Below are 11338 nucleotides of genomic sequence, written 5' to 3' on the forward strand. Positions count from 1 at the left end.
AATGGGACAGTCGAGGTTCCCAGAATCCCCTAGGGATTGCCTGGAGGCGGGGCTAAGGAAGGGGCGGGGCTCAGAGGGCGGGGCTCACTGGAGCGGAAACTTCAGCGACTGTCAACATACTTTCTCAGGGATATCTTTCTCGCAGGAAAAAAAGTGAAAATGAAAACAAAAAAAGGAGAGCGTTTATTGTATTGTGTATATAATACAGGATATGTCAAGGAAAAAAAAGTATAATGTTAACTAATTTATAAAGCATATTCTATGTAATGCAAAAACAATACTTGAAGCTGCGGTAGCTTTGTACACAAAACACATCAGAAGGACGACCCTGGACTTTTGGGGGGGGGGGGGGGGGGATCTATGCAGACCACTGTAATGAATAGGAAATAATATTGGTGGTCATATTTTGAAACCATATGCAAAATATATTTTCACTATAAAGAAAGCAGCCACACGCATGCATGACAAATAAAAACACACACGCATAGATACACACACACTCAAACTACCACACATATGTGGACATACTCACACATGCATAGATACACACACACTCAAACTACCACACATATGTGGACATACTCACACATGCATAGATACACACACACTCAAACTACCACACATATGTGGACATACTCACACACATGCATAGATACACACGTACTCACACTACCACACATATGAGGACATACACTCACACATTGTAACACACACCCAGGCACGCAGTATTGGCCCCACTGGTTGGAGGGTGGGATGCGAGTGCTGGCGCTGAGAATTGTAAATTGCCGGAACACTGTGTCCCACTCCTCTCTCCCAGTCCGGGAACACACTTCCAGAAAGTCTGCCGACCCGTCCAGGGATTGGATCTGAGGTTTATGAGGCCAACATCCTCCTTGCAATGTGAAACCGCAGAGGACAGGTTTGGCCTGGCTTTGGGTTCACAGTTGTCCCACAGCACAGCAGTTAGTGGTGGCAAAGACAATCTTTGCCAGCCCCAGTCTTAAGGAGTCCTTCTAAAAATACAGCTCGGTGTAACTTAACACCCTGATGAATGCACATCGTGCTCATAAACTTGCTGCTTTGTCACATTTGACGCAGCTGTGCCATTGTGGTGTCACAATGCTTTGCGATTATGATGACAGAATGCCGTGCCATTACGATGTCACAGTAATGCTTCGGAATGCTCAGTGTTGAGTTTGGGAGCCCGTTCTAAAATTCTGCTCTCGGTCTTAAAGTCTGCTTTGTTGCTGGTCTCATTTCAGCCGAACGGCCAGTTGTTTTTTTGTGAATATACCTTTTCTGTTCCTGTAATTTTACAGCTCTTCCAAGATCACTAGACGGGACTTCTGAAGACCAAACTCCCTTTCTTTTGATGAAAGCCAACTTTTATCTGAATGGTTTCCAAAAAATGTTCTGCTTTTAAAAAAGCAATTTGTCATGTTTTTGATGTTAAAAAGAAAAAAAGAAAACAAAGAAAAAAAAAAGTTGTTGGTTGCCTTTTGTTCCCACAATTTGAAAATTTCCAAGAGGTTTATTCTGGGTTTTGTTGTGTTGTTTATTTTGAGCAAGTTATGTTTAACATTTTATTTATTATTTTTATCAGTAAGACTGTACATCACCACCTGTGTAAACTTGGTCATGGAACTGAAATTAAGATTTTATACACAAATTTATTTATGTAACAAAATCACTGTTTTATATACTTGATAATGATCCAATGATTGCATTTTTTGTTCTTGTATTAATTAAAAACCTTTTTTTCCAGAGTTATTCTTTCTCGGGATTAATTTATTAACAAGTGTAATTATCCATGACATGTTAGAATGACATTCATGAAGATGCTGACTTATCGTAACACGCGTATTATCATAACATACGTATTAAAATAGCAAGAACACTGCCCCAAAGACACTGCCCCAAAGTGTCAAAGACACAAAGACACTGCCCCAAGTTCATATGCTAAATATACCACCTCAGTATAATTGTGTTTATATGAGGTTAATTTAAAGGGGACTATGTGCAGTCCATAGGGCAGGTGACACATATTCCAAATCCCAATCCTGGATGGTGGGGTTTCAGTTGCAAGCCTTGTTCCTTTTCTGTGCTGTGATTCCCCCCTACTCTGTAACAACCTAAAATAGTTGTGAGTAGGGAATTCCCAAAACCAATTTTGAGCAATTTGTTCCAGTGTAAAGAGGAAACCGCATTGTCCCTCTGTCACTGAAAGGAGAGCATCTTCTCTGATTACCACACTGCTCTGAGACACGAAAAGGCTTCTTTCAGAGTCAGTAACCCTTTAAACCTCCACTCCTTTCCTTCACACAAACAGTGGAAGCTTTTTTTTCTCACAATATATATATTTTTTTATTTGTATTATTATTATTGTTTTTGTATTGGAGTGGACACAATGGGCACAGATGCTCATGGCTGTGCCTGGTGGGCTTAGAAATACAATGGACACACAGATGCTCATGGCTGTGCCTGGTGGGCTTAGAAATACAATGGACACAGATGCTCATGGCTGTGCCTGGTGGGCTTAGAAACACAATGGACACAGATGCTCATGGCTGTGCCTGGTGGGCTTAGAAACACAATGGACACAGATGCTCATGGCTGTGCCTGGTGGGCTTAGAAATACAATGGACACAGATGCTCATGGCTGTGCCTGGTGGGCTTAGAAATACAATGGACACGCTCATGGCTGTGCCTGGTGGGCTTAGAGACACAGTGGACTCAGAGAATAGGGGCCGGTGCGACTTCACCCATACCTGCCTTCAGAGACACAAAATGGCTTCTTTCCTGTTTGATTAGCGCTGGGGTGGTTACAAGTGCTAAAAGGTCCAAGCTAAACAATGCGTGCCATTCCAGTCCTTCACTTGTATTCATTTCGGTTCTTACATTAGTTTTCATTAGGTTTTAAGCATTCTTTGTCATTTTGCTCAACAGCAGTTTAATAAGAAATTGAGCTTTTCTCAGTAATAAAAGCTGATTGAGTCTGAAGTTGTCTGACACTGTGGTTAGACTCTGGAGAACATTTCTATGATACATTTCCCTCCTGAGCCCAGGGAAATTATGAAATGGATACTAAATCTATTTTTTAATCAAGTCTGGGTGTGATTCATGCACATTAAATGTTCTCTTTTTGATATTTCTAACTTTTTCAAATTCGGTGTGCACCAGGGGTCCTAAAGTCCAAATGCACATACTCCCTTAAACACAAAGGTTAGCAACACAAGACCTTCGCCCTGCACAAAACAAATCACGGCCTGAGTTACAAATACATCCAGGTCGGAGGTCGTACCCCGTTCCCACGAGAGCTCTTGTCCTTCCTCCTCTTCCTCCTCCTCTCATCGTGTTCTAAGGTGTACAATCTCCGCTGCAGCAGTCTGAATACAGCAGGATCTCGTGCACGTACAGCTGTACATGTGGACCGCAGGCTTTTCGGGACGCGACTTAACCCTGGTCCGCCTCCAGGGTATGCCGGTTGGCTGTGAGTCCAGGCCCCGCCCCGGTTTCTCTGTCTCTCACAGATGTATAATTTTGTGAGCGTTGGCTTGGCTGCAGACCGTACCAAAGGGCTGTACTCGTTTAAACGTCGTTTCTGAACCTTTCAGCGCCTCGGTTGTGTGTGACCATAGGTCGTGCTGGATTCTCTTTTTAAAGAAACATTACTTTAGTATTTACATTAGAGCTTTGATCTGTCCAAAAGCGCGCACACACATACACACATACACATGTGAACACAAACACTCATACACACATACACATACGTGACCACAGACACACATTCACTAACACGCACATACACATGTGAACACAGACACTCACACACAGATACACACACACACATACACATGTGAACACGTGAACACAAACACTCATACACACATACACATACGTGACCACAGACACACATTCACAAACACGCACATACACATGTGAACACAGACACTCACACACAGATACACACACACACATACACATGTGAACACAGACACTCACCCACACACTCCACAGGCAGGTTCATTAGTAACCCCCCCACACCCCACACCCCAACCTAAAAGACAGCTGACAGGAAGGAATATGGTTTCTTCTGGAATGTTCTTCCAACACTGGTGAAAATGAGTGAAGCAGATGAGTGTGAGCGAGTGTGCGATTAAACCCTTTAAACAGGACCCCTTGCTTCCCAGCTGCCCCAGCTTAATGCCTGCTCATAAAGGTGAGTCCCACAGTGTGAAATACAAATGAGAATTCACCCTTCATTACTACAGCCAATTTCTCCCTCCATTTGTCTTTTTTTGTTGTTTCTGAAGGGATCGAATGGCCGGTTTTCGTCCATGTTTATCTTCAGGGAGACCGCAGTAATGTGGAATGGATGGCCGGTCGAAGTGCTTGTGGCGCACAGCTCTCTCTCTGGCTTGGCCCAGGCTTGTGTAAAGCGCAGTGAGGATGACTGATGGCAGGGCCATTCTGAGGGGAAGCAGCTGCTTTTGGACGAAAGCCGTGATTTCAGCTGCGATGAAAGAGACAGCAAAACGCAGCGCACCGGCCTCGTTAGACTCCCTGAGGTTTCAAACAGCTACAAATACTCTCTCTCTCTCTCTCTCACACACACACTGATACACATTATATACACACCAGGGGCATAATTTCAGTTGCAAATCTGTGAAGCATGCAGACGGAATCGTGAGTGCAGGTGGGGGAGGGGGGCTTTATGTTAACTTTGTCCCCCCTTTCCCTACGTAATTGGGCCTACAAACTCACACACTTGTGAATAATAACACTATTAATGTTGTTGTTGTTATTACCCATTGGTTTTTAATATTAATAGCAGAGTGCCGTGATTCTGCATAGGCGCCGAACGGGTATTAACAGAAGCCTGTTCTGAGCATGCTAGTCACCGAAAATATCCATGACACAAGCGGATGGATATGCAAGGGGAAAATTGAGTGAATTTGTGTGTCTTTGGGCAGTCATATGAAATGTCGGCCTGGCTGGTGGATGTCTGCGCACCGCGGCTCCAGCCTTCTTTCTGATCTGATGATGGACAGTTGCTGTGGCAACCGAGGAACTCTACCAAATTCCCCCCGGTTTCCCCGAGTGGCGAACGGTCTTGCAGCGGCTGAAGTTTGAGAGGAAGGGCTCGAAATGTCAGAGGAGCCATCCGCCTGCGAGAATGCTGCCCAGAGACGTTCTGGAATAACTCCGCGAAGACAGCCTTTTTTCACCACCGGAATAAATTAGTTTATTTTTCTCCACGTCTTTCCAGCTGCCCCGCCTTCAAAACAGGAAGCGTTTCTCCCTGGCACTAGACGTACGGCAAGCAGAAATAGGGAGATGTGGGCGACGATATTACCATTTAGTTTCGCAAATAATCGCTTGTTCTTTTTGTAGTGAAGTAAAAGACGTAATACACTATTATTTAGCTGTACATGTAGTTTAGATGTAGTGATTCACTTGGACATTTAAACAGTACAGGGCTTCTGTATGTTTGACAGCAACGCTGCGAGAAGCTCGGTGTTTGCCAGGTGACAGGATGGAAAGGTGTGGTAAATCTGCAGTAATGGACATGCCCCCACACACATATCCTCATTTATTATTAACATTTATCCATTATTAATCAGAGCAAGAGGCTGTGTGTGAATACTGATGAGGTAACTACAGTGAGGGGGAGAGGGAGATATTATGTCACATCGTAATCTACAGTTTACCTGGATTCAAAACCGTAATGTGCTGATTAGTAGCCCACAGGTTAACTGTTTATTTACGGACGCTGGCGTTTGCAATTAAGCTTTAATTGATGGCAACAGTGCTGGAACCGCTAGCTTTAGCCCTTCTATCTGTTGCCATGGCGATTAACAAAGGGACGGTTCTGCACTTGACCTCCACAAGCTGGTTATGTCTCCATTTAACACAGACACACCTCGGTTCTGCACCGAACTGGGCATCTAAATGCGACTTTTACCAAAAACAGATGAAATGTGCCCCCTCACGAACAGTACGGGTGAATCGCTGCGATTCAGCCACTTAGTGGGTGAAAGCAAAGCGATCTGGGCTGATTCGTTTTCGACGAAGATCAATAGGGAACCATTAGCAATGTGCTTATTTACACTGTGGCGAATTAGCCACCACCAGAGAGAGACTATTATCCTACCTCTAGTGCAGTTAAGGCTGTATAAATAATGTGCTCGGCTAGGCAATCAGAGGACTGGTGAGAAGCATCAGCAACTGTATTTTGCTGTGGATTATTTTGTTTGTATATATATATATATATTTTTTTTTTTAAGTCTGGACAACTAGAAAATGCACTCAGGACATGAGTCAATCCTGACCATAGAACTGCCAGCTGTGGTCACGAGTTGCATGGGGCGGCGCCTCATTGGCTGTAGCATTACCCAGGGAGGGAGGGGTTGCATTCGGAAGGGTATCTTCTGCCGCACTGTGAAACAGCGCCCTCCGCTGGTTGTTTAGGTGCTTGCGGTCTGTGCAGATGTGCTGAAGTCCTGAAGCTTCACGCCTGCACAGCTCAATGCGATTAGAGAGAACACGTTCGCTTTATTGTACAGACGTAACGCTCAGCGTATTCTTAGTGAAAATGTACAATTATTCCAGTAACAGTTGTTATAAGCTCTGATGAATTAGAAATTATGTTCCTCAAATAGCTGTAGGTCCAGGCCAGGTAGTTATGTAACTTGGCAGTCATCAGACCCATGCCTGGTTTCAGAGACACAAAATGGCTTATTTCCTGTTTGATTAGCGCTAACGTGGGTACAAGTGCTAAAAGGTCCAAACTAAACAGCTTTTTTGTCTTCTGTCATTCCATTCCTTCACTTGTTTTCATCAAGGCTCTTTATTCTCATTTGGTTTTAAGCCTTCTTTATCCTTTATCTTTATTTGCAGTTTAATAAGAAATTGAGCCTTTCTCAATAATAAAAGCTGATTGAGTCTGAAGTTGTTTGACACTGTGGATAGACTCTGGAGAACATTTCTATTATTCATTGTCCTCCTGAGCCCAGGGAAATTATGAAACGGATACTAAATCTATTTTTTAATCAAGTCTAAATATGATTCATGTAGCCCAGGGATCATCAATTCAAGGTCCTGGAGGGCTGAGAACTGCTGGTTTTCCACCCTCCCTTTACCTGAGTGCAAAGACAGCCTGACACCAATTCGTCAGCTAATTATCCAGGAGAAAAGAAAACCAGGGCTGGGTTGGATTCGAGGGGCAGATTTCACAAGCCCTGATGTAGTCCATTGTAAATTAAATAATGTTCACAGTCTGATTATGAACTGCCATATCTTTAAAAAAGCAAAACACAACATCCGCAGCCAATCGGATGGGTTTGTGCAGAGACTCTCGGCAGTGCGTGAGGGTGGAGAAAATGGCCGCCGTACCGTCTAACCACACGGCAGAGCAGAAGCGCCAGCCTCAGAGCAGCTGGCTGAGGCCTGAGGAAACTGTGAGTGATTGAGCCGTAGAGAGCCGCCCGGCGCTCGCTCAGGAGCGGAGGGGAAGCGCTGAAGGTCCGGCCGTGAGAGGAACAGGACAGGAGCGCACGTTCCTCCTTCCCCCTCAGCCTGGATCCGGTGGGAAGGAGAGGACAGCCAGGTCTGTGGGCCTGGCAGTGAACGTGACTGTCACTGTGAGCCTGAACAGGACTCAACACATACTGTGGGAGAAGAGGGGAGGAGAGAGGAGAGGGAGGGAGGGAGGGAGGGAGGGAGGGAGGGAGGAGAGGTAAAAAGAGAAGGAGAAGGGTGGATGAGAGGTAGAGAGAGAGAGGGGGGGAGGAGATGGATAGAGAGAGGTGTGACAGGGAAGGAAAAAAAATGGCCCTTGTCCTTATCTTTGTTGTACAGGTAGCAGTTGAAATTGTACTTACCTCTAGGGTCTTTCAGCGAACTTATCCCTGGTTATGGGTATGCACTTTGTTGTACGTCGCTCTGGATAAGAGCGTCTGCCAAATGCCAATAATGTAATGTAATGTAAAAGGAGGAGACATTCATGCCCCAAACACATACTGACCAATCACAGAGGCCAAACAAACCTGGTAACCAATTATAATTGGACCGGACCCACATACTGACATGTTACAGTGAGACCACACCCCAAATACCATCACACCGAGCACAGCACCCTGAGGCCATACCCCCAGGTGGATGTACTGGGCACGCTCAGCCAGGAGGCCCCCGGGAGGGTGTGACATCACCGCTTGTCACCACCGCGTTACAGTGGGCAGGTTGGCAGCCTCACGCGGGGGCTCATGGCCGAAGGGAAACCGACCAGGAACCTTAAATTTAGCACGCCCATGATACAGACACCACGCCCACATTCTGAATGAGGCCACAGCCAAATACTGACGCGTCACACTGATGCCCCACCCACATATACACGCATCACACTGAAACAGCACCCACGTGCTGAGCAAACACACTCTGTCCGCGTTCTCTCTCATGATCCACGGACGTGGATGTGAACACAACACTTTCACCCCCGTTCCTTGTATCTGAACGCACAGCACCACAACATGACCAAGCTATTATGAAGCTAAATCATGATGTCTGGCACCATCTAGTGGTGAGAGTCATGCTTAATTGAACAAGTTTTACTTGTTTTTACTCAGTTCCCGAGTTTTACCAGTTTTACACAATGCTGGTGCTTTTAAGTGTGTTTTTGCTGCTATTGTATTTCTATAGTGTCAGTATATTTCTTTAATTTAACACATTTATCCCAGTTATTAGTGTGGTGTTGTACAGGACAATGGTCATTTTCTCCACCAGGGGGCACCACCTCATAGTTTCCGGAGGTTTCCGGTGAATGAGAGCAGGTGGCTCACCTGTCAGGTTTGCAGGTGCAGGGCGCACATAAAGATTAGTCATTAATGACGACATGTGGCAGGTTGTGACATGTCAAAGGCACCTGGGGCAACGTAGCACACACCTCGTTAGTCACCATGGTGATTGAAACTGGGATACTTTCTCAAACAATGGTGGCTGTGTTCTTGTGCAATTCCAGGCCTTCCTGTCCTCTTAGACAGAAGTGAATGTTGCATAGCTCCTGTGATCATAAGGATAAAGCTGGCATGCTGCTGTCTGGCTCTGATGTCACTCATATTGTGTTGAAAGATGCTGTGTCTGTTGCAATGCCGGGGCCGGATGTGAACTGTCATTCAAGATTCCTTCCATCTATCTGTGTGGGTGTGTGTGTGTGTGTGTGAGAGAGAGAGGGAGCAAGAGTGTGTGTGTCATATGGAGTTCAAAGATTTCATTTATGTGCCGATCTTTCACAATTTTGTGTTAAATCAGTGTGTATTTCCTCTTGTAGTTGTAGATTTTGCAGATCCAGTTCTGAACTTCCCCCATATGTGCGCGTGTGTGTGTGTAGCTTCACGGGACTTCAAAACGTGACGAGATGATGTGTTTCTCCCTCTCAAGTTCACTTTACTATTTTTCTTTCAGTACTATGACTATGACTAGCCTTCCCTGTGACCTTCAGATTTCTGACCAACAAAGTCCTCAGTCTCATCGTACCAACCACATTTAAACCCAAGGAAAGGCCCAGGAATTAACCGGCACCTAAAATGTATGAAATATTTGATATTCCGAACTTAGGTAGGTATAGCTATGAATCATCATATAAATCATGTGCTTTCTTAGTTGATAAGACTGATTTACTGTTTGTTTAAAGAACTCTTAAATCCTGACATGCAGTAAGCAGGTGGTCAGGGCATGACACAGTTAGGAAGCCCCAGGAAAGAGACTGTGATTGGTTAAATTCATGGGGAAGAGGCCGTGATTGGTTAAATTCATGGGGAAGAGACTGTGATTGGTTAAACATACAGCAGCAGTTTTGGCAGGGAGGGAGTGACGTAGCTGCTGACAGACCAGCAGGAGACACTCATGTGACTGTATCATTTCCCCAAAAGAACCATTTTTGTTCCACTTTCTTCTCGAAACCGACAATAACCCACCATCGCCTGGAGAACTGACCGTCTTCACTCTTCTTCTGTGTCTTTACATCCTCCTTCTAGACTGCAGCAAGTTCATACCACACCACAGAGCCACAGAGCGCACTATAAACACAGACAGGGTCATTGTGCAAGGGCACATTGGCATGATTTAATTTGCATTTTTGTGTTTTATTCCTCAGAGCAATATGTGGTGCTGTGTTTATAAGCACTGTCCAAGGAGAAAACTGTTTGACGTGGGAGAGGTGCAGGATTTCAGTCCTGCATTGTACTGGGCAGGGGAAGTAAGTTTAATCTTTTTAAAGTGAAATTTAGGGCCTGTTTGAACAGCCCAGTACACACTAATATTAATACTCTTTTCACTTCTCAGGTCTTTGATGAATTGCGCTAAAGTGTAGCTGGCTGAAGGATGAGCGCTCGATGGTTCAGGGTGAAACGGGCTGGTCCGTCAGCTCCTGACCCGTCTGTCATCAGTAAACAAAGCCACAGCCATGTCAGAATGAATATTCATGAGATACGATGTTCTCACCTCTCCTGCATCAACGGCTCTCTGTTCAACTCTGATTACCGCACTGCAGAGCCCATTGTCTCTGTCTTATGAATATGCACCAGCTCATGTTCTCAACAGGACAACAGTGATCTAAAGTGGTGGTTTTGTCCCATGTTCTCCACAGGACAACAGTGATCTAAAGTGATCTGGTCCCCCAGAGATTTTAGTCCCACAACAGGATTAATCTGATGGATCCCCAGGGATGTGCGGGGAGAGATCGAAGTGAATAAAAATGTAACTCGTGGTGACATAAAAATGTGTTTTTTGGAGAGAGGAGAGGAGCACAAACATCTCTATGGCCCCACCCCACCATATACACAGCAACAGAATGAATTGCTTTAGAGAGACAGAAGAAATGCCATTACATTCAGTTTTATAAAACAGACACCCCCAACCTGGAGGGCCAGGTTCTTTTATTTTTCCCACTCTCTCTCTCTCGCACACGCACACACACACACACACACACACAGACAAGAGTGAGCTATTGATCCACTTTGAAATAATCATTGCAAAGTTTGCTGATCTGAATCTGATTTGGCTTTTTTTGGCAATACCAAGACTGGGTAACACATCCAGGTGACACCATACGGCTGGTTAGCAGCCCTCTGCTGCCACCAAGTGGTGTACCTCTAAAGTGCATTAAAGGTAAGATGTAAATAACGGGCTAAATGAATGCGTAGTGTTATGTGAGATGTGGCACAGTCTGCCATACTTCTGACACTTGAGCGATATGTGCGTAAAGACAGGGCTTCAATTCCCCGCCATGGCACCTTCTGAGCTGTGGACCCTTCCCCATGTTTGACTCTCTCTGTTAAATATT

At 45.0% G+C, this 11338-nt stretch overlaps 1 protein-coding gene and 1 long non-coding RNA gene across 2 annotated transcripts in view; both read left to right on the forward strand.

Annotated features, from left to right (window-relative positions):
• The window catches only part of LOC133141102 (zinc finger SWIM domain-containing protein 6-like), a 28053-nt gene extending 26283 nt beyond the window's left edge, over positions 1-1770 (forward strand). Inside the window, exon 13 of the mRNA XM_061261500.1 lies at positions 1-1770. This exon is cut by the window's left edge and continues 1551 nt beyond it. The gene's annotated coding sequence lies outside the window, so the exon portion shown is untranslated.
• Positions 1771-5495: 3725 nt separating this feature from the next.
• On the forward strand, positions 5496-11338 carry LOC133139849 (uncharacterized). The gene is made up of 3 exons (XR_009709962.1): positions 5496-5544; positions 10151-10252; positions 10339-11338. It is a non-coding gene; the product is annotated as an uncharacterized LOC133139849 (long non-coding RNA).

Source organism: Conger conger, chromosome 11 (genome assembly GCF_963514075.1).
Source record: "Conger conger chromosome 11, fConCon1.1, whole genome shotgun sequence".
Lineage (NCBI taxonomy): Eukaryota > Metazoa > Chordata > Actinopteri > Anguilliformes > Congridae > Conger > Conger conger.